The sequence below is a fragment of the Centroberyx affinis genome, unplaced genomic scaffold (genome assembly GCF_046629955.1).
Source record: "Centroberyx affinis isolate AG114_WGS23_722 - 3 ecotype Tasmania unplaced genomic scaffold, CSIRO-AGI_Caff_v1 ptg001337l_1, whole genome shotgun sequence".
Taxonomy (NCBI): domain Eukaryota; kingdom Metazoa; phylum Chordata; class Actinopteri; order Beryciformes; family Berycidae; genus Centroberyx; species Centroberyx affinis.
Genome location: NW_027279834.1, coordinates 340,865 through 364,497, shown reverse-complemented (window position 1 = coordinate 364,497; position 23,633 = coordinate 340,865). Strand labels below are relative to the sequence as shown.

General features: G+C 42.0%; 1 pseudogene; it reads left to right on the top strand.

Annotated features, from left to right (window-relative positions):
- Window positions 1-5,949: 5,949 nt before the first annotated feature.
- LOC139649387 (myc box-dependent-interacting protein 1-like) lies at window positions 5,950-22,321 on the top strand (annotated as a pseudogene).
- The last annotated feature ends 1,312 nt before the right edge of the window (window positions 22,322-23,633 follow it).

Below are 23,633 nucleotides of genomic sequence, written 5' to 3'. Positions count from 1 at the left end.
ATCTAGGCAATAAAAGTGAATGAGAAACACTTTCCTCCTCAGCTCAACACCTACTGTTACAGTGCCCTTAAGCAACATGTTTACCCCCCAGCTGCTCCAGTGGGGAGGGGGGTAAACATGGGTGTAACTGTGTAAATGAAAAATAGGATGCTGATGAAGAAGATCAAGCATGCTCAGCCAACATTAGCCAGGTAAACAAAGGCTAAAATAAAAAAAAAAAATATGATGCAGTCCCCGTGTCAGTCCATTGACTTATTTACCTCCACAAAGCTTGACTCACCCTTCTACATGGAAAGACCTTGTCTTCACTGTACTGCCTGAGAAATGAATCACATACTGAAGGAAATTCTCATTAAAGGAGTTCATAGCACCAGACAGTAAGCCACCCTGCAGTTTCACACCAGTCCAGTCTCCCACGCATTACTCCACCAAAAAAAATCACACAGTCAGTAACTGGCAACATGGCACTTCTAAACACTCTTACACACTCCATCTTATACTCACATTCCTTCCCATGGCGTCTTTTCTCCAGCATCTTCTACTCAAATCCATAACCATTACTTTGAGATATCTTCAGCACAGGGACCTTGCCTGCTTATTTTTATGTTTGGACAAGGCCACAATTATCCTTATAATCCACAATTTTAATGGGACCAAATGGAGACGGGATGATGATATGATGATGACAGCTAAATAACAGGAGGCAGCTCCTTCTTCTTAACAGCTGCCACGCTCCTAACTGATTCTACCTAACCACTATTTCATTCTAACTCTACTAGCATACAGAAGGACGGCTAAGCCCACTGGATAAAAGTCAAGCCATCTCCCGAAACCATGTCCAATAACCCAGACATTACCTTAGAAATCTTTATTCCATGCCCTCTGTTTTAAACACTTTTATCTTCTCCTTCTCTCTTTCACCTGTGCGTCTTTCTCTGCCATATTTGTCATCCTTATCACTGTCTAACGTGTCCAACTGTGCATGCATGCTCATCTGCAATTCTTTATTTATTCTGCTTTGTGTGTCTCTCCCTTACACCACATGCATGCATGTACTTGCATGCAAACATGCAATGTATCAAGGGAAAAGTGCAATCATGGTGACTGTCTGTTGGTGGGTAATGTGTTTTGTTACAGGTTGTTCAGTCTCATTCTCAAATCCTTTTTTGCAGGAAAAAAAAATCTTAACAACTATCTCAGAGAGAGAGAGAGAGAGAGAGAGAGAGAGAGAGAGAGAGAGAGAGAGAACATAGGCTCAAGCCCAGTCTTTTTCAGAATGGTACTGGCAGCTACTGGTGCAAAGACAAAGGGAAAATTGAAAGGAAAAATGCCTATACAGTTAGTCCAACAGGCTCGCTGCCTATAATTACTCCTTCTTTGCTCTGACAAACTGCTAATTATGAAGCTGTTTTATGTGCCATTACTGAAGCACAGTGTGTTCTCCAATGCAGAAAGAGAGACTGAGAGAGAGACAGAGAGAGAGAGAGAGAGAGAGAGAGACAGAGAGACAGAGAGAGAGATGAAGTAATTTAATAAACTTAGGTACTACTGTTATTGTGACATTCATGCCATTAAATACAGACCTGAAATTGAGGCAAAATTAGAAAGTGAGAATGTCTGATAGATAGACAGACAGACAGACAGACAGACAGACAGACAGACAGATAGATAGATAGATAGATAGATAGATAGATAGATGTGTGTGTGTGTGTGTGTGTGTGTGTGTGTGTGTATGTGTGTGTGTGTGTGTGAGAGAGAGAGAGAGAGAGAGAGAGAGAGATTAACTAATTTAATACACTTAGGTACTACTGTTATTGTGACAATCATGCCATTAAATACAGACCTGAAATTGAGGCACAATTAGAAAGTGAGACTGTCTGATAGATAGATAGATAGATAGATAGATAGATAGATAGATAGATAGATAGATAGATAGATAGATAGATAGATGTGTGTGAGTGAGTGTGTGTGTGTGTGTGTGTGAGAGAGAGAGAGACAGAGAGAAAGAGGGGGGGGTATGGACCCACGTGACTTTCCGCCAAGTGGAGTGCTAATCAATTTAGCTCCCAGTGTTTACACGCTGTTCAGTCCAATTATACACGGGTATAAAATTCAGGGTTTAAAGTTATTTTAATTATTAATTATTACACACATCATGAAGGATTCATTTGCCTATCGTGGATAATATGCGGCCACTGAGAGGTCTTGAAGCGCCCAGTCTCGTGTTATGGCACCAGATCTCATATACGTTAAACAATATGGTTTGAAAACAATAGAGTGAAAACAATGGCAAAGGCTGTGAGAGCCGTTTTCGTTTTGAGCGTTACATTGCTCCAGTGTCTCAGTATCAGGGATTAATTCAGTGATGGGCCAGGCTGTGAACAAAAGCAACTGGCTTACAAAACCCATTTGAAAACTGGCAATTTGGGACGGTTCCTCATTTGGGTTGCTGTGCGCAGAAACCGAACATTTTGTCTCAGCTGTCTCTTAACCTTTCTGGAAATGTGGTGCGTCGACTCAAATCAACAAAAAGCTACGTCCTATAACGTTACCCACCATTGTTTTTTTTTTTGTTTTTTTTTTGGATGCGAACAAAGAAAACTCACTTGGTTGTCACTCACCTCAGAAACGCAGCATTGGCGTGTTTTTCTTTCTGTAGGCTATTATTATTATTATCCCCGAGTCCAAAAAAAGAAGAAGAAGAAAATCTCCACGTGTCAGCTCGGTCAGTGTGAAGAACCCAACATCCTCATCTCAGTAAAAACCCGATTCGGTCCAGAAGCAGCGGACAACTCCAGCAACCCCTATAGTGGAGATGAAACAACGCTCAACTCCTCTTTCCTCTCCTCTACTCCTCTCTCTCTCTCTCTCTCTCTCTCTCTCTCTCTCTCTCTCTCTCTCTCTCTCTCTCTCTCTCCAGACGCGATATACTTAGTTTCACAGGCCAGTCATCACCTCATGTAATATTGAACACAAATAATGGGCCAGCCTTGCGTTTGTTATTCCATGTTTACATCACCCTAGTATATCCTTCACAACGACGAGTTGTATGTGCTTCCTTTGTGTGCTCTCTCTCTCTCTCTCTCTCTCTCTCTCTCTCTCTCTCTCTCTCTCTCTCTCTCTCGCTCTCTCTCTCTCTGGATAACGGGTTAAACCATTCCCACAGCACACGGGGGGAGAGAGGAGCTATTCATGTGAGTATACGGGGAAGAATGGGCTTGGTGACTCGTGGCCAAATGTTGTTATTGTTGGGGATAAAGAGATAGGGGAGAGGTAGAGGGGAGGGGAGAGAGAGAGAGAGAGGAAGACGGGGAGGGGGGAGGAGGAGAGAGAGAAGGGGAGAGAGAGGGGAGGAGAGGGAAATAGGCAGGTGGAGATGGACAGGGAGAGAGAAAGAGAGGAGGAGATAGGGAGGAGGAGAGGGAGAAAAAAAGGGAAAGGGAGGAGGGGAGAAGGAGGGGATAGACAGAAAGACAGGGGGAGAAAGACAGGGAGGATGAGGAGAGAGAGAAAGACAGGGGGAGAAAGACAGGAAGAAGGAGAGAGAAAGACATGGAGGAGGAGGATGGAGAGAAAGACAGGGTGGAGGAGAGAGAGAGACAGAGAGAAAGACGGGGAGGAGAAATAGAAAGACAGGGGAGATCGACAGGGAGGAGAGAGAACGACAGGGAGGATGAGAGAGAGAAAGACAGGGAGGGGGAGAGAGAGAAAGACAGGAGATAGAAAGACAGGGAGGAGGAGAGACAAAGAAAGAGAGAAAGGCAGGGGGAGAAGAGAGAGAAAGACAGAGAGACAGACAAGGACGAGAGAAAGAAAGACAGGAGAGGGAAAGACAGGGAGGAGGAGGGAGAGGAAGACAGGGAGGAGGAGAGAGAGAAAGACAGGGAGGAGAGCGAAAGACAGGAGAGTGGAAAACAAAGGAGGTCTATATATGGACCCCAGCAATTAGCAAGGAGGGCTGTTACAGTAACATTTCAGAAGGGAAATAGTGGACTTCTTTCAATTTCCTGCATACTGATAACATATTGTATGAACAAGTAGGATGCAGTTGCAAAAACACCCTCCTTTATAGATGTGTTTCCCCCTGTAACATGTCCACACACTCAACCCTTTTCTTCTAACATCCAAGGGAGGTTTTTCAGGAAGCACTCATGCTAGATTATGACACAGAGGGTATAGTCCTATCACATCCTGTACAAAAAAAAGAAAACATATAATGACCGCCCACCAGTGTTTTTAGATCCCATTGTTCTGCTGCCTGTTGTTCCTTTCAGCACCATCAGAGACATGATGGATCAGGACCTTGGAGAGCTCCCAGCATGCCCGGCAGTACTCGACCTACCAGCCACCTCTGATCCACTGGTCCTTATACAGTATGAGGCTCAGTCAAAGAACTATAGTAATCCTCTAATAAATTTTAAAGGGATATTATTAAAAAAGAAAAAAGAAAACATCACAGCAAAACGATATCTACAAATATTATAGGAATATTACACAGTATAATGCCACAGGAGGTTAAAACATATCCTAAAGTACAATAAGGTCAGTATGAATGTCAGTATGGTCAGTATGAGTACTATTGAGCACCACAGACAGTCTGTAAGTCCCTATAGGGATATTATAGGATTAGGTATTGTTCTTTTTCATAACTACAGATCTTTGGTAACACCCGCGGTGACAGCGAAGCTCTCTGTTAAGCTACAGATGTGTACCGTGTTGCCCAAGGGGAAATGTGGCCACTAAGCAATCAGGTAGTAAAAAATACACGACTTTAGAAGAACAAACAAGTGTATAGTTGAAAAGATTACAAGCAAGTGTTATTCTGTTTGAAGCTTTGTGTGTGAGGCTGTTCTATGTGATGCTATCAGACTCCGCAGTCCTCCGCAGCCCTTAAGCAAAAATAACCAAATCAAAAGGTGAACAGACTCACTCAGAGCATTGCAGATATGGTCAGTGAGCCAACAGCGCCACCTACCGGAGGGCAAAGGAGCTCCTTGTGGGACACAGCTGAGCTTTCTTGGATTAATAAACACATTTCGGGCCAAATAAAACCTTTTATAGTCTGTGCCAAAGTGCCAAAGTGGTGGTAGACAATATATCTTGGGTTTTGTTAGGACTTTCCTGAGATCATCCAGGATAAGACATGGTATCATTGGGTATCAGTATCATATCCCTGAGTACAACACAGTTGCAGTGCATTCAAAAGTTCAGCCTGTAGGTGATTCCATCATGGCAAAAACTTGTTATTTATGGTGACCTTTAGTATTGATGGTTTACCAGCATTTAATGTTGATTTGGGGTCAGCTTCTACAGGCTTGTAGTTAACAAACAGTAACATTTCCAACGAAAACTTACTATATATGTTCCTGTACCCCTGGAATATAAGGACTTAAATTGCTTTATTTAGTACTATAGTATTTTTTATCGTACTTAATAGCATTTCTTATCTCTAATGATACCATTACTATTCCTACATTATTTCTATATTTCCTGTAGTTTTGATGTGATGTTTGTATAGTAGGCCTATCCTTGTAAATGTATTATAGGATTACTGTAGTTCTTTTTCTTAAAGGTTGCAACTAGAGGATTTATTTCGATTCGTATGGCTTTTAAAAACACGCCATGTAAGCTTATACTGCATCTTTTCCAGGGAATATCCTTTTATGTCTGTGGACGCGCAGCAGCATCTGTGCCTTTAAGAGCATCTGACAGCGCATCCTCCTCCGCTGTCACGGACGCGCGCACAGCAGCTCAGTATTGGAGAATATAGCTTTATGCACAGACTTCTTCCGGCAGGAACATCATAACATCACATAATTACATTCATCACTATTATTTCCCTTCCGGACATTGATGAATTTGCCTAATCGGTCGCCGTAACGGTCCAAACGATCGTTATTGAAATTATTTCCATCCCTCTCGCATCCAAAGGCTGATCTGCGCTACAAGATGGCTGAGCTGAATTTGGGGAAGGGGCTGACTGCAGGGAAAGTGGCCAGCAACGTGCAGAAAAAACTAACCAGAGCCCAGGAAAAGGTAAGAAAGCGTTCAATAACAGGTTCATCTGTGGAATATCATTCAGGCCTGCAACCCTTCACCATTTTAAAACCCCAATGCACCAATGTCGCATCCCCTACCGCGGCGCAGTGTCGCATCACGACACCATAATAATAAGAGCTGGCAAGCTATTTCTAGGGATGGGGATGTCCACTTAAGAGAGACAGTCTTCCTCTTGTCAATGTCATTCGGCGGACACGTTCATATTGCAGTGGATTAGGCTACACTATGGGCCTACATGTACTTCAACTGGGTGATATCGCCTAATTGTTTTACATGTATTTCTTTTAATAAAATGTGGATGTCCTAATGAATCCTTGTCACAGAGATTGTGACTGCAGCCCTTTCTGGTTCATTTCATAATAAAAATCACCCATGTAATAATTATGTATAGGTGGTATACATGAGGCCTACTCTGTGCCTTCATGCACCTGTTTGTTGTCCCCTGAACAAAAGACAGGGGGCGCTATTGGCCTCTGGACAATATAGGGTTATTTGATCCTTAAAGCCCAGAGAGAGAGAGAGAGAGTGAGTGAGTGAGTGAGTGAGTGAGTGAGAGAGAGAGGGTGTGTGTGTGTGTGTGTGTGTGTGTGTGAGAGAGAGAGAGAGAGAGAGAGAGAGAGGGGTGTGTGTGTGTGTGTGTGTGTGTGTGTGTGTGTGTGTGTGTGTGTGTGTGTGTGAGAGAGAGAGAGGGGGGGGGGGGTGTGTGTGTGTGTGTGTGTGTGTGTGTGTGTGTGAGAGAGAGAGAGAGAGAGAGAGAGAGAGAGAGAGAGAGACAGAGTGAGAGAGAGAGAGAGGCAGGCAAACAGAGAAGTTGGATGGATGAGAAAGATGGCAAACCCTTCGTTGACTGTAGATTTTAGGGTGTCTGCCTGTCTTATTCCTTTCTATTGTTGTTTATTACGCTGTTGTTGCCTTTGTTGTTGTTTGTTTGATTGACAGGTTCTCCAGAAACTTGGCAAAGCAGATGAGACCAAAGACGTTGCCTTTGAGGAGGGAGTCATCAACTTCAACAAACAATATGTAAGACAGCATCAAGATAGCATGGCAGAGAGCAATCCCAATTTCAACACACTTAATGTAGCTCTAGCTCATTTTTGTCTTCTCTGTACCTTCTCCATATGCCAATTCAAATTCTGGCTAGCCAGGAGGAGAAATTCACTTCACTCTTCCCCTCACTCAGACTGAAAAATATTGGCTTAACAGGTTTGAAACATTTCTCTCCTCTTTTCCTCACACTCTGTTCTGTGTTCTAAGCTCCATGTTTTATGTTTCACCTCCAGGCTGAAGGCAGCAAACTACAGAGAGACCTGAGGGCCTACCTGGAGGCAGTCAAAGGTGACACACAAGCGCATACACACTCACAACCAAGTACACACATGCATACACACACACATTTGCCTGCACACACAAAGCCACATATGTAGACATAGTCATGCTCAAATGCATATTTAGGTTGCTTAGCATAACCTCTAAATGACCATTGAAGTTCCACTAATGTGTGTGTGTGTGTGTCTGTGTTTGTGTCTCCTCAGCCATGCATGAGTCTTCCAAGAACCTGCAGGCATGTCTGGTTGATATGTATGAGCCGGAGTGGGAGGGCAAGAACGAGGTGGATTCCATTGCAGAGGTCAGAAACGCTTTTTATTGTGTTGTACGTGAGAGAGAGTAAGAGTGTGAGCGTAGGAGTGGGAGAGTGTGCATGTGCATGTGTGTGTGTGTGTCTGTGTGTGTGTGTGTTCGCATACCTGATTAAAAGGATGTAGGCCTGAAAAAAATTACTTATATTCCAAAGGTGTTTCTAATTGTGTGTGGTATTCTGTTATGTTTGCAAAACTGCAGCATAAATCTGCTGCTCTGTTGTGAGATGATGAGGAGCTTCTTGATTTGTCCTCCGATTTCATTCAGTTTGCACTTTGAAATGGATTTTGGATTGATTAATCTTGCCTGACAAGTTTGCACACTGCCAGCTGGCTGAAGCAAACACCCCAATCAGTTAAAAGGGTTTCAGTTAATTCTTAATACAGATCTACAATGCTAAGAAACTATTAGGAACTGAAAGACTTTGTATCATACTGGTAGACTTACATAACGATTGAGGAGTACAATTAGGGCTATAAAAAAGTAAAACTTGCTCTACAAATGATGTGTTATGTGTGGTTAGACATGACCTGTGTGTATGTGTGTGTGTGTGTGTGTGTGTATGTGTGTGTGTGTGTGTGTGTGTGTGTGTGTGTGCGTGCGTGTGTGCGTGCGTGCATGCGTGCGTGTGTGTGTGTGTGCTTGCTACAGGACTGTGATGTGCTGTGGACTGACTACCACCAGAAGCTGGTAGATCATGCTCTCATCTCCATGGACACCTACCTGGGCCAGTTCCCTGATATCAAGGTAATGAAACACAAATTATCAACATTTGGCATTTTCTTCAGTGGCAGCCATGCTTCCCTTCACATAAAGCTGCACAAGTACTCGTGTATAATCCTATATCATGATTTTAGTTTCTGCTATTAGTTAGTGTAGAATATTGGCATATTGGTGACACTGAAAAATTTCATCTCACTACAATGCCCACTGTACTCGAAAAAAGTCAAGATGTAGGATGCAAAAAAATGTGTTTTCCTCAAATCATAATGTTTAATGCTTGTGGTTAATAATACAACAAAATAACCAGGATTATCATTTTATGCATAAACGTGGAACTCTCCGTTCACAATTCTGTTTCTAATGCAGCTCATTTTTGTAAGTGTAAACAACTCCATTGTCACAGTGTTGGGAAAAGAAGGCATTATTATTATCGGTTTAAGAGAAGAGCCATCTGACTGTCAATGATGCTAGCAGTAAGCATCTGTATTCACACCACAATCCTGACAAATCCTGTCAAATACAATGTTGTTTAATTCAAAGTGAACCTGTTGATGAATGCATCTAAATTTGAATACAAATTTGCTCACATTTTGTTACCTGTAACCTAAAAGAGGCCTAGTTATTTTTGAAACATTAAAACCGAGCATTTCACTGGACTGGATAAAGGACACTGGACACTGGATAAAGAGAAAACTTGCTCTTACTTCCCTTTGTTCAGGCTCGTATTGCTAAGAGGGACAGAAAGCTGGTCGATTACGACAGTGCCAGACACAACTATGCCTCCACACACAAGACCAAGAAAAAGGATGGGGGCATCAAAATTACCAAGGTAACACACATACACAGGACTTTGATACCAACGCAGTGGCACACTGCAACCATGGGATTACCACATGCACATTCATTTCACAAATTGGTTTGATATTTAGGATTTAAAGTTGTCCATCAACATCTAGCAAATTTAACAGTGTTTGACATCTGAATCTTCTCTTTGTCTTTCACTCCATCCTCCTCTCCCTGTCTCTCGCCCTCTCTGTCTGTCTGTCTGTCTGTCTGTCTGTCTGTCTGTCTCTCTTGCTCTCTCTCTCTCTCTCTCTCTCTCTCTCTCGCTCTCTCGCTCTCTCCTCCAGCCCTCCTCTCTGTTGGAGAGGGCCACTCCAGGCTGGGCCCAGGGTATCCTGTCCGCTCACAACGTTGCCCAGAGCAGCCTGTCCAGGAGCCAGGTACACACTAATGTAATTGTGCTTCCATCATGGCTGCAGAATATTAAATGACAACCAAACAACTGCAGCCAATGCATGAATTTCCCTTCACAACCTTGAAGAAAGCTAAGATTGACACTCAATGAAGCATGCAGAAACATAGCCGAAGCATGATGGTGTCAGGAGAGGTTACACACACACACACACACACACACACACACACACACACACACACATGCATGCTTTATTCATGGTGCCAACACATTGTCTGTGTTTCAGGCAGAGGAGGAGTTGGAGAGAGCCCAGAAGGTGTTTGAGGAGATTAATGTTGACTTGCAAGAGGAGTTACCTTCGCTCTGGAACAGGTATGTGTGTATATGTGTGTGTGTGTGTGTGTGTGTGTGCCTGCTTTGCCTGTTGATGAATGGATGGATGGACGGATAATATTATTATGTTACGTTTAGACTTATGATACTTTATGATTACAGGTTATTAACTAAACTTGCTTCTTCTGCACTGTTTTCTTTTCTCTTCTTCAGTTCAGCTTCTAGCCAGGTATCAAAAGTGTCATGCTGTTTGAATAAATTCAAAGTAATAATCGAAAAATCCTGAATTGTTGTTAGGCTTGTAGAGTGTTTGTCTAGAGCCACGTCAGTCGAACCAGAGAGTTGTGTTAATGGACACAGTTTCTGAACTGGCTCAAGTTGCTGCGAGTTAATTTGATTTGAAACAAAAACATTTGTTACTTTTGATCTTCTCTGCACTTGCGCATTACTTGTAAAACAGCGGTGTGTTATTCAGAAATAACAGACCTCAGAATGCATTCACTGGCCAATCAGAATTGAGTATTCAATGTAGCCGTGTAATAAACTAATTCAAGCCATTCAATACAGTTTTATTTCCAGTTGTTTCTCATTTACTTTTTATATTCTGAACAACACTAGGATGAAACTGATATCACCCTCCCTCTCTCTCTTTCTTTCTCTTTCTCTCTCTCTCCCTCTCTCCCTCTCTCTCCCTCCAGTCGTGTTGGGTTTTATGTCAGCACCTTCCAGAGTTTGGCCGGTTTCGAGGAGGTTCCACAAGGAAATGGGCCGGGTGAGTCTCAGCCTAATGCTGGATTTAGATGAAGAGCACACAACAAACTGAGACAGTATTCAAATTGACAGATGATGGAAAATTTTGACCGTGCCAATGTTGACTGCAATAGCCAGAGCTGCCGTAGAATCTGAAATATTTAAACTTATTGTAAAACTCCTAGTAAAACAAAAATAGAGGCTTGCATTACATGGGATTTTCAGTGACTTTAATACGAGATTATCCTGTGTATCACTTCCTTAGTTTGAGGGTTGTAAATACCTTCTCTCTGAATTTGGACTTTACAATGCAAACTAGCTTTAACAGTCAGGCAGCACAAGCCATCCCATTCAACTGATAGTGATACTGACCAGGACAACAAACACAACATAATGATTTTCTATGTCATACAATATAGAATAGTTTAAAATAATCTCTGTGGTTAATGGGTGATGAGCATTACTTTTTAAATGAAGATTGAACTGAATTTATAGTGTGTATTAATGGTATTTATGTAATGCCTAACCGCCCTCTCTCTCTCACTCCCTCTGCAGTTGGATCAGGATTTGTATGACGTTGTGGTGAATTTGGAGGGAACAGAATCAGGCAGGTTAGTAAGAATTGCAACCATAAAATTAAAAAAAACTCTTTCTATTGCTGGGTGCCACATCCCTATGATTAAATATAAGCCCTGTCCCTGCTAGTGGATGAAATCAACATTTTAGAAAATATTTCAGTTGATGCATTATTCCGCACATTTAGGGATTAAGGACATTAAAGGATGTGTTTGTGATGAGTTTCATGCGGTCTTGGGTCAGGAAATTTATTCAGCTCACAGATGTCGAAACTTTTAATATAAGCTGCAAAAATAAACACACTAATAACATTATGAGGTTCTTATTAAACAGCAGTACTATCAACAGTCCGTAATACTGGGACATTGTGTTAAAGTTTAGTCTGTTTTGTTAACATATCTCAAAGTAACATAGATTCTGATACGGGGCAGACTGTTAGCTTTTTGTTCATTCTTCTCTGTGTTAAACAACCATAACCATAATTACAATTCTTATTCTGTGCCAAGAATATATTTGACTAGGGTAAACACACTTGCCATGTTGTATCTCTATAGTCTTTTCTAGGCGTGGGCTAAAAAGAAATATTTTCAAAAATGATTGCAAATATTTGAACCTCTTGAGGGTACATGATTTATCGATGTTACTGCTATTTTGTTCCCTTTTCGGTTTTTGAAGGCACACAGAAAGGTGTAGCAGTTCCCTGTTTTTCTGAGACAAAAGTCTTTTGTAATATGCCTATTCTATGTTTTTAACATTTAAATCAAGAATAAGTTACTGTGGTTTCTGCAGTACTAGTGGATAAATGCAAGATAGATGTATGAAAGGAGACTTTTATGATTGCTGACACTGTAGCATCAGCATCCACTAACTTCAAATATTTCATATTTCCCAGATAATAAGACCAAACAGGGGAATAAAGCACTTACATACAAACATATCAAGATACAGGAATAAAGCACTACAGGAATAAATGAAATGGCATGCATTAACCTGAAGCCACCCCTGACCCCCCCTTGCAGAAAGACAGGTAACCGCGGCGCCTCATCATCGGGAGCAAACAGGAGGTAAACAGCAGCAACAGTGGTAACCATGGTGACGCAACTCTTGTCTGTCTGTCCGACTGACCTGTCTGTCCGACTGTCTGTCTGTCAGTCAGTCTGCGGGCTTGGGAGAGTTCAGGGACAACTAGTGCTTGGTTGTTGTTCTAGTGAATCTACAGTCTGAGCAGAGCGTTGACTGTGTGGGCTCAGAGCTGTAGATATGCAAGAGTTAAGCAAACCTGTTTCCTTAAAGCTGCACTAGGCAATTTGTTTTGTATAAATACGCCCTTCTTATCATATCAAGCTAAATTACAAAGTGAGGCTGCAAAACAGAAGAGCATCCCATCCCTGCTAAGTGATGAATTGAAGCGTAAAGCTACAATATGCAACTTTTCTCCTTGAGGCAAGAAGTTAGTTCCACCCCTCTCCCCCTCACTTAGTCAAGTTCCCACCCCAAATCTTGTCACTGTCACCATGCGTTGAAGTAAACACAGGCATTAAAAAAAGCAATGCTGACGTTCACTGTTTTTATCTTTTGTTTCTTACTGCTTTCCGCCATTATTTTTGTTGTCATGACTTGCCTGCGCTTGATAGCCACAACACAACCCACAATTGTCCACACTCACATGAAATGGTTTGTGGCCAAAAACGTGCCCAATGAAAAGCCAAACAGTGTGATTTAGACACAGTCAGAGACAGACTGATAATGTGTAATATATAATTTTAATTCATTGTTATTTAATGTGAAAAAAGTTGCATATTGTACCTTTAAGAGCGAAAAACAAACTGTCACCTAGTACTCACCAATGTTGGATCCTTTACCTCTCTCGTGCCTTTAATATCCATTGGAGAACATGAGTGTGCTGTGTGCAGTTTAATGGCGTTATGGTTTTTGGGTATAGAGGTTCAAATCTTCCCAAAAGTTACCTCTTGCTGTCATTTGGAGCCACCAACATGTAGAGTTGCCTAGTGCAGCTTTAAGTTATCAATATGCCAAACCCTTTAAATATCTACTGCTCTGGGCTGTTGTGACAGTTTCAGATTATTGTCTCAACAACAACGAATGCCTCTATCATCACTGCTCGTTTGTGAGAATTTACAGCAGGCACAGACTGAGCCTGCTTGCATGGAATGGAGGGAGGGAAGGAGGGATGAATGGAGGGAGGAATGGAGGGAAGGGAGTCTCACTTTTCTTGCATGACAGCGCTTGCAATGACAACTTCTCTCCGCTTGGACTCTGGTAGAGCATGCCCAGTAATAATCTAGTGGCTTCCTTCCTTCTTTCCTCCTTTCTAGTAGTAGTAGTAGTAGTGTATCTCTCTTTTAGCTTCTCTCTTTCATCCTTCTCTCCCCTTGTTTGCTACCCATCCCATGTTACTTTCTCTCACATCTTTCTTTATCCTTCTCTCCTCTACCAATATTCTCTCTCTCTCTCTCTCTCTCTCTCTCTCTCTCTCTCTCTCTCTCTCTCTCTCTCTCTCTCTCTTTCTTTCTCTCTCTCTCTCTCTTTTCTCTCTCTCAGTGGTGGTGGCAAAGATACATCAAATCATACTCTCAGGCCAGGAGGGCCACCCCCCATCCCCAAGTCTCCATCCAAGGTAGAGACACACACACACACACACACACACACACACACACACACACACACACACACATTAGCGGTCTCTTCTTTCTATCTGAAGCCTGCTCCTCCCCATCCTCACCTCCTGAATGAGGGAAGAAATATATTTTATTAATCAACAATTTACTCTGACTTTCTCCTTCCTAGCTGAAGCCAGCAGTGCCTCCTCCTCCCAAGGTGACTCCATCCAAGGAGCTGAAGACAGAGAACATCATTAACCTGTTTGATGCTGCGGCTACACCTGATATCAGCATCACCTCCCCTACACAGGTCAGTGTGTCTGTAAACAGCGGAACAGCCCTTTAACTCTCCGCTGTCCTCTCCTGTACAGGTCAGAGCCTTCAGTTATTCCTTCCTCTGGCCTCCTCTTCCTCATCCTAGTCCTCCTCTATTCTATTCTATTCTATTCTATTCTGTCTTTGCGCTTATTTTTTCCTTTTATTTATTTATTTATTTATTTCTCCTTTATTTAACCAGGTGAGTCCCATTGAGATGTTCATTTCTTTTGCAAGGGAGCCCTGGCCAAGAGAGCAGATGCTACAAAAATACAACACAAAACCACAATATAAAATTCCAAGGAATACATACAAATATACAAATTACACAGTATACAATCTCAAGTAAAACAGCAACAAACTTCAGTTTTTAAACACTGCAACAGACTTTTAAAATCACCCAGAGGGATGAAGTGATCCAGGTTTGCATCTTTCTGGAGCTGATTCCAGGACCATGGAGCATAATAACTAAAAGCCATCTTCTCAAATTCTGTGGAAGGGCGAGGGACAGTGAAAAGTAGTAAATTCTTAGAACGCAAGTTGTAAGAACTCGTGATACGATTGAAAAGGCGATTTAAATAGCCAGGGAGTTGCCCTATGATGGCTTTGTAGATAAAAATGTGCTAATGAAGCCATCTGCGGTAATATAATGAGGTCAGACCTGCCCTTTCATACAAGTGACAACGATGAGTGAGTGATTTAGCATTCAGAATGAAACGTAAAGCTCCATGATAAACTGTGTCTATAGCCTGAAGTGAGGTAGCAGAGGCATGCATATAAAGAATATCACCATAATCAATCATAGGGAGAAATGTAGCTATGACAAGTCTTTTCCTTGTAGCAAAATTAAAACATGTCTTGTTTCTAAAATAGAAACCCAGTTTAATCTCGAGTTTTTTAACAAGGTTGTCCATGTGTGTTTTAAATGTAAGCTTTGCATCAAGCCAGACTCCAAGGTATTTATAAGATGACACTTGGTCAATACACTTCCCATCAAGGGTTGAGATGTTGGGAACAACAAGCTGGGAGTGTGATCTAGAAAATTACATAATTTTCGTTTTATCAGAATTTAGGACCAATTTGAGATTGTTAAAATCAGCCTGAATGGAATTAAAAGATTCTTGGAGGTCCTGGACAGCACTAGACAGAGAGGCGGCACAAGAGTAAACAATTGTGTCATCTGCGTACAGATGGATTTTTGAGTTTTTCACAGCTGAGCCAAAGCTGTTTATGTAAATAGTGAACAAGACTGAACCCAAAATAGACCCTTGGGGTACGCCCCAGGCAATTAACCTGGAGGATGATCTCTGACCATCAGCAAGAACTCTCTGCGACCTGTCTGATAGATAGTTTTCAAACCAACTGACTGCTTTGAAACTCAGTCCAATGTTGTGGAGCCTATTAATTCAAATTGTGTGGTCGATAGTGTCAAACGCTTTGGATAAGTCAATAAATACTGCTGCACAATGTTTTTTGTTATCAAGAGCTTGTATTATGTCATTTAGCACCTGTGAGGCAGCACTTATTGTGCTATGGCCTGATCTAAAACCTGACTGGACAACCACTTTTCTGTAAAAAAAATCTTTTAACTGGGCATTTATCAGATATTCCATGATCTTAGCAACTACTGAAAGCTTTGAAATAGGACGGTAGTTGCCATGGTCAGTGGGATCTCCCCCTTTAAAGAGGGGCAAAACATAGGACCCCCACAGACCCCACAGAAAAAGTCATGGTGCATATGAGTCTATTGAGTCAATTGCAGTGTGCGAATAGAACAGTACCTCTTGGGCAAACAGCACGCTGAATGGAGGGACGCTGTGTGAAGGCAGAGGGCTTGGGAACCGCTTTGGTAGGCCTGTCACAGCCACTTGCAATTGGATAGGCCCCAGGACACAGCACAGGGGTTGATGCAGATAGGATAGGCCCCAGAATGCAGCACAGGCCTTCTTATTTTTCATCCTATTCTCTCATCTCATCTTCTAGTTCTGTTCTGTTCTGTTCTGTTCTGTTCTGTTCTGTTCTGTTCTGTTCTGTTCTGTTCTGTTCTGTTCTGTTCTGTTCTGTTCTGTTCTGTTCTGTTCTCTTCTTCTCTCTTCTCTTCTTCTCTTGTCTTTCACTATGCTCTATCCCACTCTATTCTATTCCTGTGCCTACTCTATTGCGCCCTGTTAGCCAATGAGCCCTCCTATCCCTGTTGTTGTCAGTTTGACAGTCCTGCAGTGAGCAGCCTGTTGGACATGGACCTGGACTCTCTCAGTGCAGCAAGCAAAATCTCCACGGCTGTACAGGTGGATGACTCATGGCATGAACATATCGATTGTAGAGACCTTACACTGCAAAAAATGTCAAGCTTCACAAGTGATTTTGTATCGTATTCAGAGAGGTTTTATTTATGCTCATTTCTTGAAACTTCAGTTGATATAAACTCACTGCGCTGACCAGTTGTATTGTTGCTGGTATCAAAACATTTCTGACATGTTTCAAGAAGTAAGCTAACCATGACACAAGCGAAAAAGGTTAGCGTCAAAAAAGTGACATTTCTTGAAACCAATGCTGTAATTTGACTTAAAATATCTTGAAATAAGCTTGATAAGTCTGGATACAAGATGAGATCACTTGCTAAGCTTGCCATAGTTTGCAGTGCTACCTGCTCTGTCCAGTTTACCAAACTACAGGTGGATGGTGGCATGATGAACTGTAGAAACTTGCTTTTAGTGACCACTTCTTTCTGCTTCAGCACAATCCACAGGTGGAACTTGGCATGAACTGTAGATTATAGACCTGCTCTGCTCTCACTTCTTTCTCTACAGGCCTAAAGTACACATGAATATAGTTTTAAGTACCAGAATGTCTTGAGTTGTGCTTGGTGTATCCTGGCAGATTGTTAAACAGCCTAAAATGTGGGCACATCACTTGTAGGATGAGATAAATGAAGCACTCCTCATGTTATTCGAAGTATTCAAAATATATTCAGCTCCTGTTTGATCCAGGTGTGCTAATCAGCTTCCACAATTTTGAGAAGGTGGTTGCTATTCTCTCCAGCTAAAATATTTGTAATCTGACGTAGTCCTGTCCCAAGTTTGCCAAAGCCTTATGATCTAGAGCTCTGGTCATGACTAAGACTTCTTCAGTACAACCCACCACACTTCAAGTGGAGGGCATGAAATGGAATGGGTGTCCACTTTAACAAGCAATTTAATCTTTTTTGAGTCTTAAAATCAATTTTTTCATGCCTGCCAATAATTTTCACTTGCCTCACTAAGCTTCTTGAAACAAAAGACAGCATCTTTGCACTTTACCCCTCGCTTCAAGATAGTGTAGTTTGTTTCAAGCCTTGATGAAAGTGAAATTAATTTATCCCATTGTTTTTGTATTAGTTTTGAATAAAATTAACTTTTAAGACTGAATACAAGATTTAATTATTTGTTAAAACGGACATTCATATTTTGCAGTGTACCATTTCTGTACAGTCTGTTCACAATACGGGTGGATGACATGTAAGCTATTCTAGACTTTAGACAGTAGTCACCTCTTAAGACTTTTGTCACTTCCTACTTATGACCTATTTCAATTTTTACCAAGCATTGCTTGTTCTGCTGAAGATCTGCTGCTATGGGCTTGTAGGTTTAGAGCATGGGACCTGCATTGGAAATGTTTCAGTGAATGCAATAGACATAGACTTGAATTTCTAGGAGGGTTTGCCACATCAGTTTACAGTATGGCCTTTCTTCTCATTCTGTTGCTCTCTCTGTTTTCCACAGCCTGAAAACTGGGACTCATGGGTAAGCATCTTCATCCTCAACCTCAAAATAATTTCCATTGCTATCATCACCTTTATCATCAGACTCTTATTTGTCTTCATAATCATCATCATTTCAATCATCATCATCTACATCGACTACATATGTAGACATTATAGAAGTCCCACTCTTTATGTGATTGCTGCTCTGCTGCTACACTACTGCTACACTCCCAGAAGGAACTGTTTGGAAAGTCCTGCACTACAAATGCAGGTTAGATGCTGCGTAGGGACTTCTATAATGGCCACTACTGTGTGTAAATAAGCTTTTCTAAAAGTCTGTCTGTCCCAATTCTGTTTGTGCGTTAGCAATGCCCTTGTGTCCAGTGCTTGATATGACAACAGCACTATTCTGTGAAGAGGTTGTTGTCTTACAGCACAAATAGAACTTGGGAATGAGCTAGAGTCAATTCAGTTTCAGATCAATATTTTCTACATTATAGAATAATTCATATTAATGGTGTCCTATATTCAGTCCCCTCTCTCTCCTTTCTGTCTCTCTCTTTCTATATGTGCATGTATATTCATATATAGATGCCAAGCCTATTGATTGTAAGACACCATTAACATCCATAAAATAATCACAAAGGTACAAATGATTTTCAACTCTTTTAGTGCAAACTTAGCTGAACATTTCAATTGAAAATTATCTTATGAGTGGACTAATCTGTAATTGAATTGACTGCAATGATCTTTGACCTCCTTTCTTTCTGTTTCCCCCATCTCCCTGTATGTTCACATGTTCCACTGATAGGACATGTACAGTTTACATGTTAGCTACATGTTACATGTGACACACAGGGAGCAAGTAACTGTTTTCAAAGTTGAGTGAAGTTGCTCATGAAAGCTGGAAGAATAATGTCTGTTTGCAGTGGGTTGCTTTCACTTGCAGCATTTTATGTCCCTAATGGGATTAAACAGAAAGCTCTCTACTAAGGACAAAAATGGCTCACAACAAAATGGATGCAGTGCAATGTTTGCTGTGACTTCAAGTGAAAGCAAAAGATTGAACCACTTGTGGATTGAGGGTAGAAATGAGACAGGTACGCTGATCTCCAAAGCTGTACTCAGAGCTAGTGGGCAACTTCACAGAGCGTTGCTTTCAGGTTGGCCATCTGACCATTAACAAACCTTTTTTGTCCATCCCTTTCGCTGTAAGAGAGATGTGTCTCAAAATAATACAGTTTCTACTGTATTAAAGCTTGAAGAAAAGCAATGACAGCTCAGAAAGGAGCGACACCTCTACTCTTACAAAGCACCCTTCTTCTTTCTCCATCTGAATATAAGCGGGGGAATATAAACCATGCCTGCCAACCACATAGAAGAACCAACATCTATCTTCTGATGGGGAAAAGCCTGACGATTGTTGCTTTTTTTCTGCCTTTTTTTGCCACCCCTCCTTGTCCTCATCTGTCTTTTAATTTGATTTGAACCTCCTCTCTGGCAATCATGTATTCTTCTGCATCAACCTTCCTGATTGTCATGATGATGACTTGGAACTCTTCACATCGGTGTCCATGGCATCTCTCATGGCCCTGTTTCTGCTCATACATGGCCAACCTGCCCCATATGCCTTTTAAACATGGCATATAATTCTCATTTTTCTAAATAACCCTCGGCTCCAACTCCCCAATCCCTCATCCATTGTAAAACCCCTTAATGTTCAAATCCCTGAACTTTTGCCTGCCATTCTGGTCATATTCTGCCAACCTGCCCCTGTTCACCCCTTAAATACCCCTCTAATCCCCAACCCCTTGTCCATCTTAAACCTTTGACTTTGCCCTTAACTTTTTAAATCCTTCAACCTTAACCCTTGCCCATGTTCTGCTCACACACTGTCCATACACAACAAACATCCCCCATACACCCCTCAAAAATCCCTTATACTCCCAATACTGCCAAACCTCTTGACCCATTCAAAAAATGCTTAACCACTGAACCTGCCCATATGTATTCCTTATACCTCACTCCTCTGTCCCTGAAAATCCCCTCAACCATTTAAATTATGGACCCCTTATAACACTCATATGGTGAAATACACCTTACTCCCAACTACTCAACCCCGTCCATTTATAACCTCTGACCCCTTGAAACCTGACCCTTGCCCCTCAGCCTGAGGACGGCGGTGCCCAGGAAGAAGAAGAAGACCAGCAGCCCTCTCAGCAGCAGCACTACGACCCTGTGACTGCTGCTGCAGAAGGCTGGGGGGACGACGGCTCGCAGCCCATCCGCTACGACCCGGTAGCCGCTGCCACAGAGGGCTGGGGGGACGACGGAAGCAAGCCAGTTCGCCACGACCCCATAGCTGTAGCCAACGAGGGATGGGGGGATGAAGGGGCCCAGGAAGGCTGGGACGATGATGGGGGCCAGCCGGTTAAAGAGGCGTCCCCCACCGAGGATGAAACACCCACCGCTGAGGCTCAGACTGAAGCCGCCGAGGAAGAAGCCCCTCCGGCTGCAGCTACGGTGGATAATGAAGAGGGTCAGGTAAAGGAGAGACAAAAAATGGAGAGATGCATCTGGACGAAAAGGGTGGATGCATCGACTCTTGAGGAGAGGAGGAGGATTGTGCAGCAGGGGGGAAGGGGATGATGAAGAAAACAGGTGATGGAAAGGTAGATTGTGAATGAAATGGGGAAAGAAGGAGAAATCTTGAGATGCAGAGATTTAGGATGCATCTGGGCCGGAAGGATGGATGCATCAACTGTGAAGCAGAGTGGGAGATGAATTAATGAGGGGATGGGAAAGAGGGAGAGAACAGTATAATCGACATCTGCTCCATAATACTGCACACATTCAATCCCAGTCACTGCTAATCACAAATACAAGTGCTGTGCAATAGCTTTTACTGTATAGCAAATGTGCAACAGCATCTAAGCTTCACGTCTTTAGCCTTGCAGTTCTGCCTGAAGTTCTGCCAAAGTACTTGAAAAACTTGTATTAACCATGGCTTCTCTGTTCAGGCTCTCACAGTGCCGTCTGTTTGTGCTTTTGCCTGTCTTTGTCTCTGTCTTGCCTGTATTTTTGTCTGTCTGTCCCTCTTTCTTTCACTCTCTATCCCTCTTTCTTTTTATCCCCCATCTGTCTCTTTCTCTAACCTCTCTCACTCTGTTATTCCTCCGACTTCACTTTCAGGGTGAAGCTGCAGCTCCCGCAGAAGCAGCTGTGGAAGAAGCAACAACAGAGGAGGTGAGTGTAGGTGGACTACTATAAAATGTTCCCTTTCTGTAATGCTGTGGTTTTTAATTGCAAAATGCCAGAAATTACTTTGTTTTAATTTCAATTACTTTAGCAGTTGACACAGGCTGGGAAAGCCATAACCATAGCCATATTAGAGTTTTGAAAAAAACCTATATTTGCAATTTTTCAAATTTTCTAATAATTAGTATTAGTATTAGTGCAATTGTTACAGCTGGATGTTCATTACCATGAGAACAACCCTTTGGAAATGCCTTTTGGTGCGTTATTTCAGTTGCTGTTTGTTTAGTTGAGTAGATATGAGGATTCAGATGAAGACTTTGAGAAAGCTGTGTAATCATAGATGCCTCCTCTCATGCAGTACTTGTCACATAACTGTGCTTCTTTCTTAATCTGTCTAGACGCCTGCAGCAGCGGCAGAACCAACTGAAGCAGCGGCAGAGGCAGGGGAGCTGCCTCCTGGCTTCTTGTTCAAGGTAATTTCAAAGACTGGGTAGGAGAAATAGTTATACAGGAAAAAAACAAATGCTGGGTATTATAAAAATCAAAGATATATATCTATATTCAGAGTGTACTTAAATGTGTATTTATGTATTTTAGGTCCAGGTGATGCATGACTACGCTGCCAATGACTCAGATGAGCTGGAGATGAAGGCTGGAGACGTGGTGTTAGTGATTCCCTTTGAAGTCCCTGATGAACAGGTAGACACACACATACACACACACACAAACACACACAGATACAGCAATGCATGCATACGCACGCACACAAACACATATGTATACCCACACATTCCCAGCATGTACTGTAGCAGCACACCACACACAGACACACAAATGTGAGACATACAATTTATGAACGCGTACATTCATACACACACACACACATATACTCAATGCGCACCATGCACAGATGCATGGACATACATGGACACATATGTACACACACAAACACACACAGATATATGGTGCGTTGATAATGTCTTTATTTGTTTGTCTGTGTGTGTTCAGGATGAGGGCTGGCTGATGGGGATGAAGCAGGATGACTGGTTCCAGAACAAAGAAAACGCTGTTAAAGGGGTATTCCCCGAAAACTTCACCCAGAGGCTGTGAAAAAGGAGGAGAGGACATCATTCCATCTTCCGTCTCTCTCTCTCTCTTCCCTCTCTTCTTCCTTTCTTCTCTTGCCCTGATATATCTTTATTAGGACTTTGGCCATAGAAGCAGAGCTGTCACTAGCCCTGGCTGAAATCATGCATTTCTAAGGTCTGCTACATTGTGCTACAAGTGGATCTTCAGATTTCAGTTGATTTCTGCCACATTTTTAAAAATTAGCTACAGATGTAGCCATTGTAGGGGACCCACTTTTTACTGGCTTGCTGCACTACTGCTGCACTGTTGCTGCTCCACTCCTAACAAGAGGAATTGATTCGAAAATCCTGATAATACAGGATAGATGCAGGGATAGGGTACTTCTACAATGGCTACCGCTGTAGTTGTGTTCTAATGTTTTAGTGTTAGTGATGTTTTATCATAAATTCGTCTAAGACATGTTCCACCACCTGTCATCACAGAAAATGTCAGTTGAAATCTGTTTTTGTCCATCTGATAGTGAGAGATTAAAAACACTATGTACAATTATTAACCCAATGCCAAGTGTAGCAGAGTAGCCCCTATAAACATATGAAAATCTCTTTTGGTTATGATGAATGAGGGGCATTATAACACCAGACTGACAGGCAGGTAAGCACATAAAGTGAGCAGTGCTGTTGCCCGCATTATAAACATTCATCCAGCAGATCAAGCCACTGTAAAAGCTATTCAGTACCAATTCAGTAAGTCAAGCTAAAGCCATCAGCAGTATCATCACTGATTATGTACTCGCTCTGGGATGCAAACCCACAAGTTACCAGCTGAACAGCATTAGTTACACTGAAGTGATTTAGAAGTAAGGTGCAGTTGCCCCAAGAAAAATTGATCTGGATTCAGTACAATTTTCTCACTCATGATTATATTTAAAAGCAGTACGGGAGCTGATTCCTTGTCAGCTCTGAAAGGCAACTTTGCCCCAATCAAATTACTGAAAAGATAGCTAATAAAGGACCTCATTCCCACTGCAGCCATTTTGAACACTCGCGGTGGGAAACTCTACCTGGAAGATCGGCATAAAACTAGTCTTACTTACTTCAGATAGACCTATAACAGCTATCAAATTAGCTAGCAATCTTGGGAACAACAACTGCAACGACCTGCTACCTAGCCTAGAGTCTGGTAGCAAGCTATAGCAGGCCAATTATATTACCTTAAAATGTAAACCTACTGTATATCCCTCCGGATTCTTGACTTCCATTCATTTCTAATATGTTTCTATCTGTGAAATGATAGATGTTTGTCTGATTCCTAACATTCGTATGATGTGCATCTT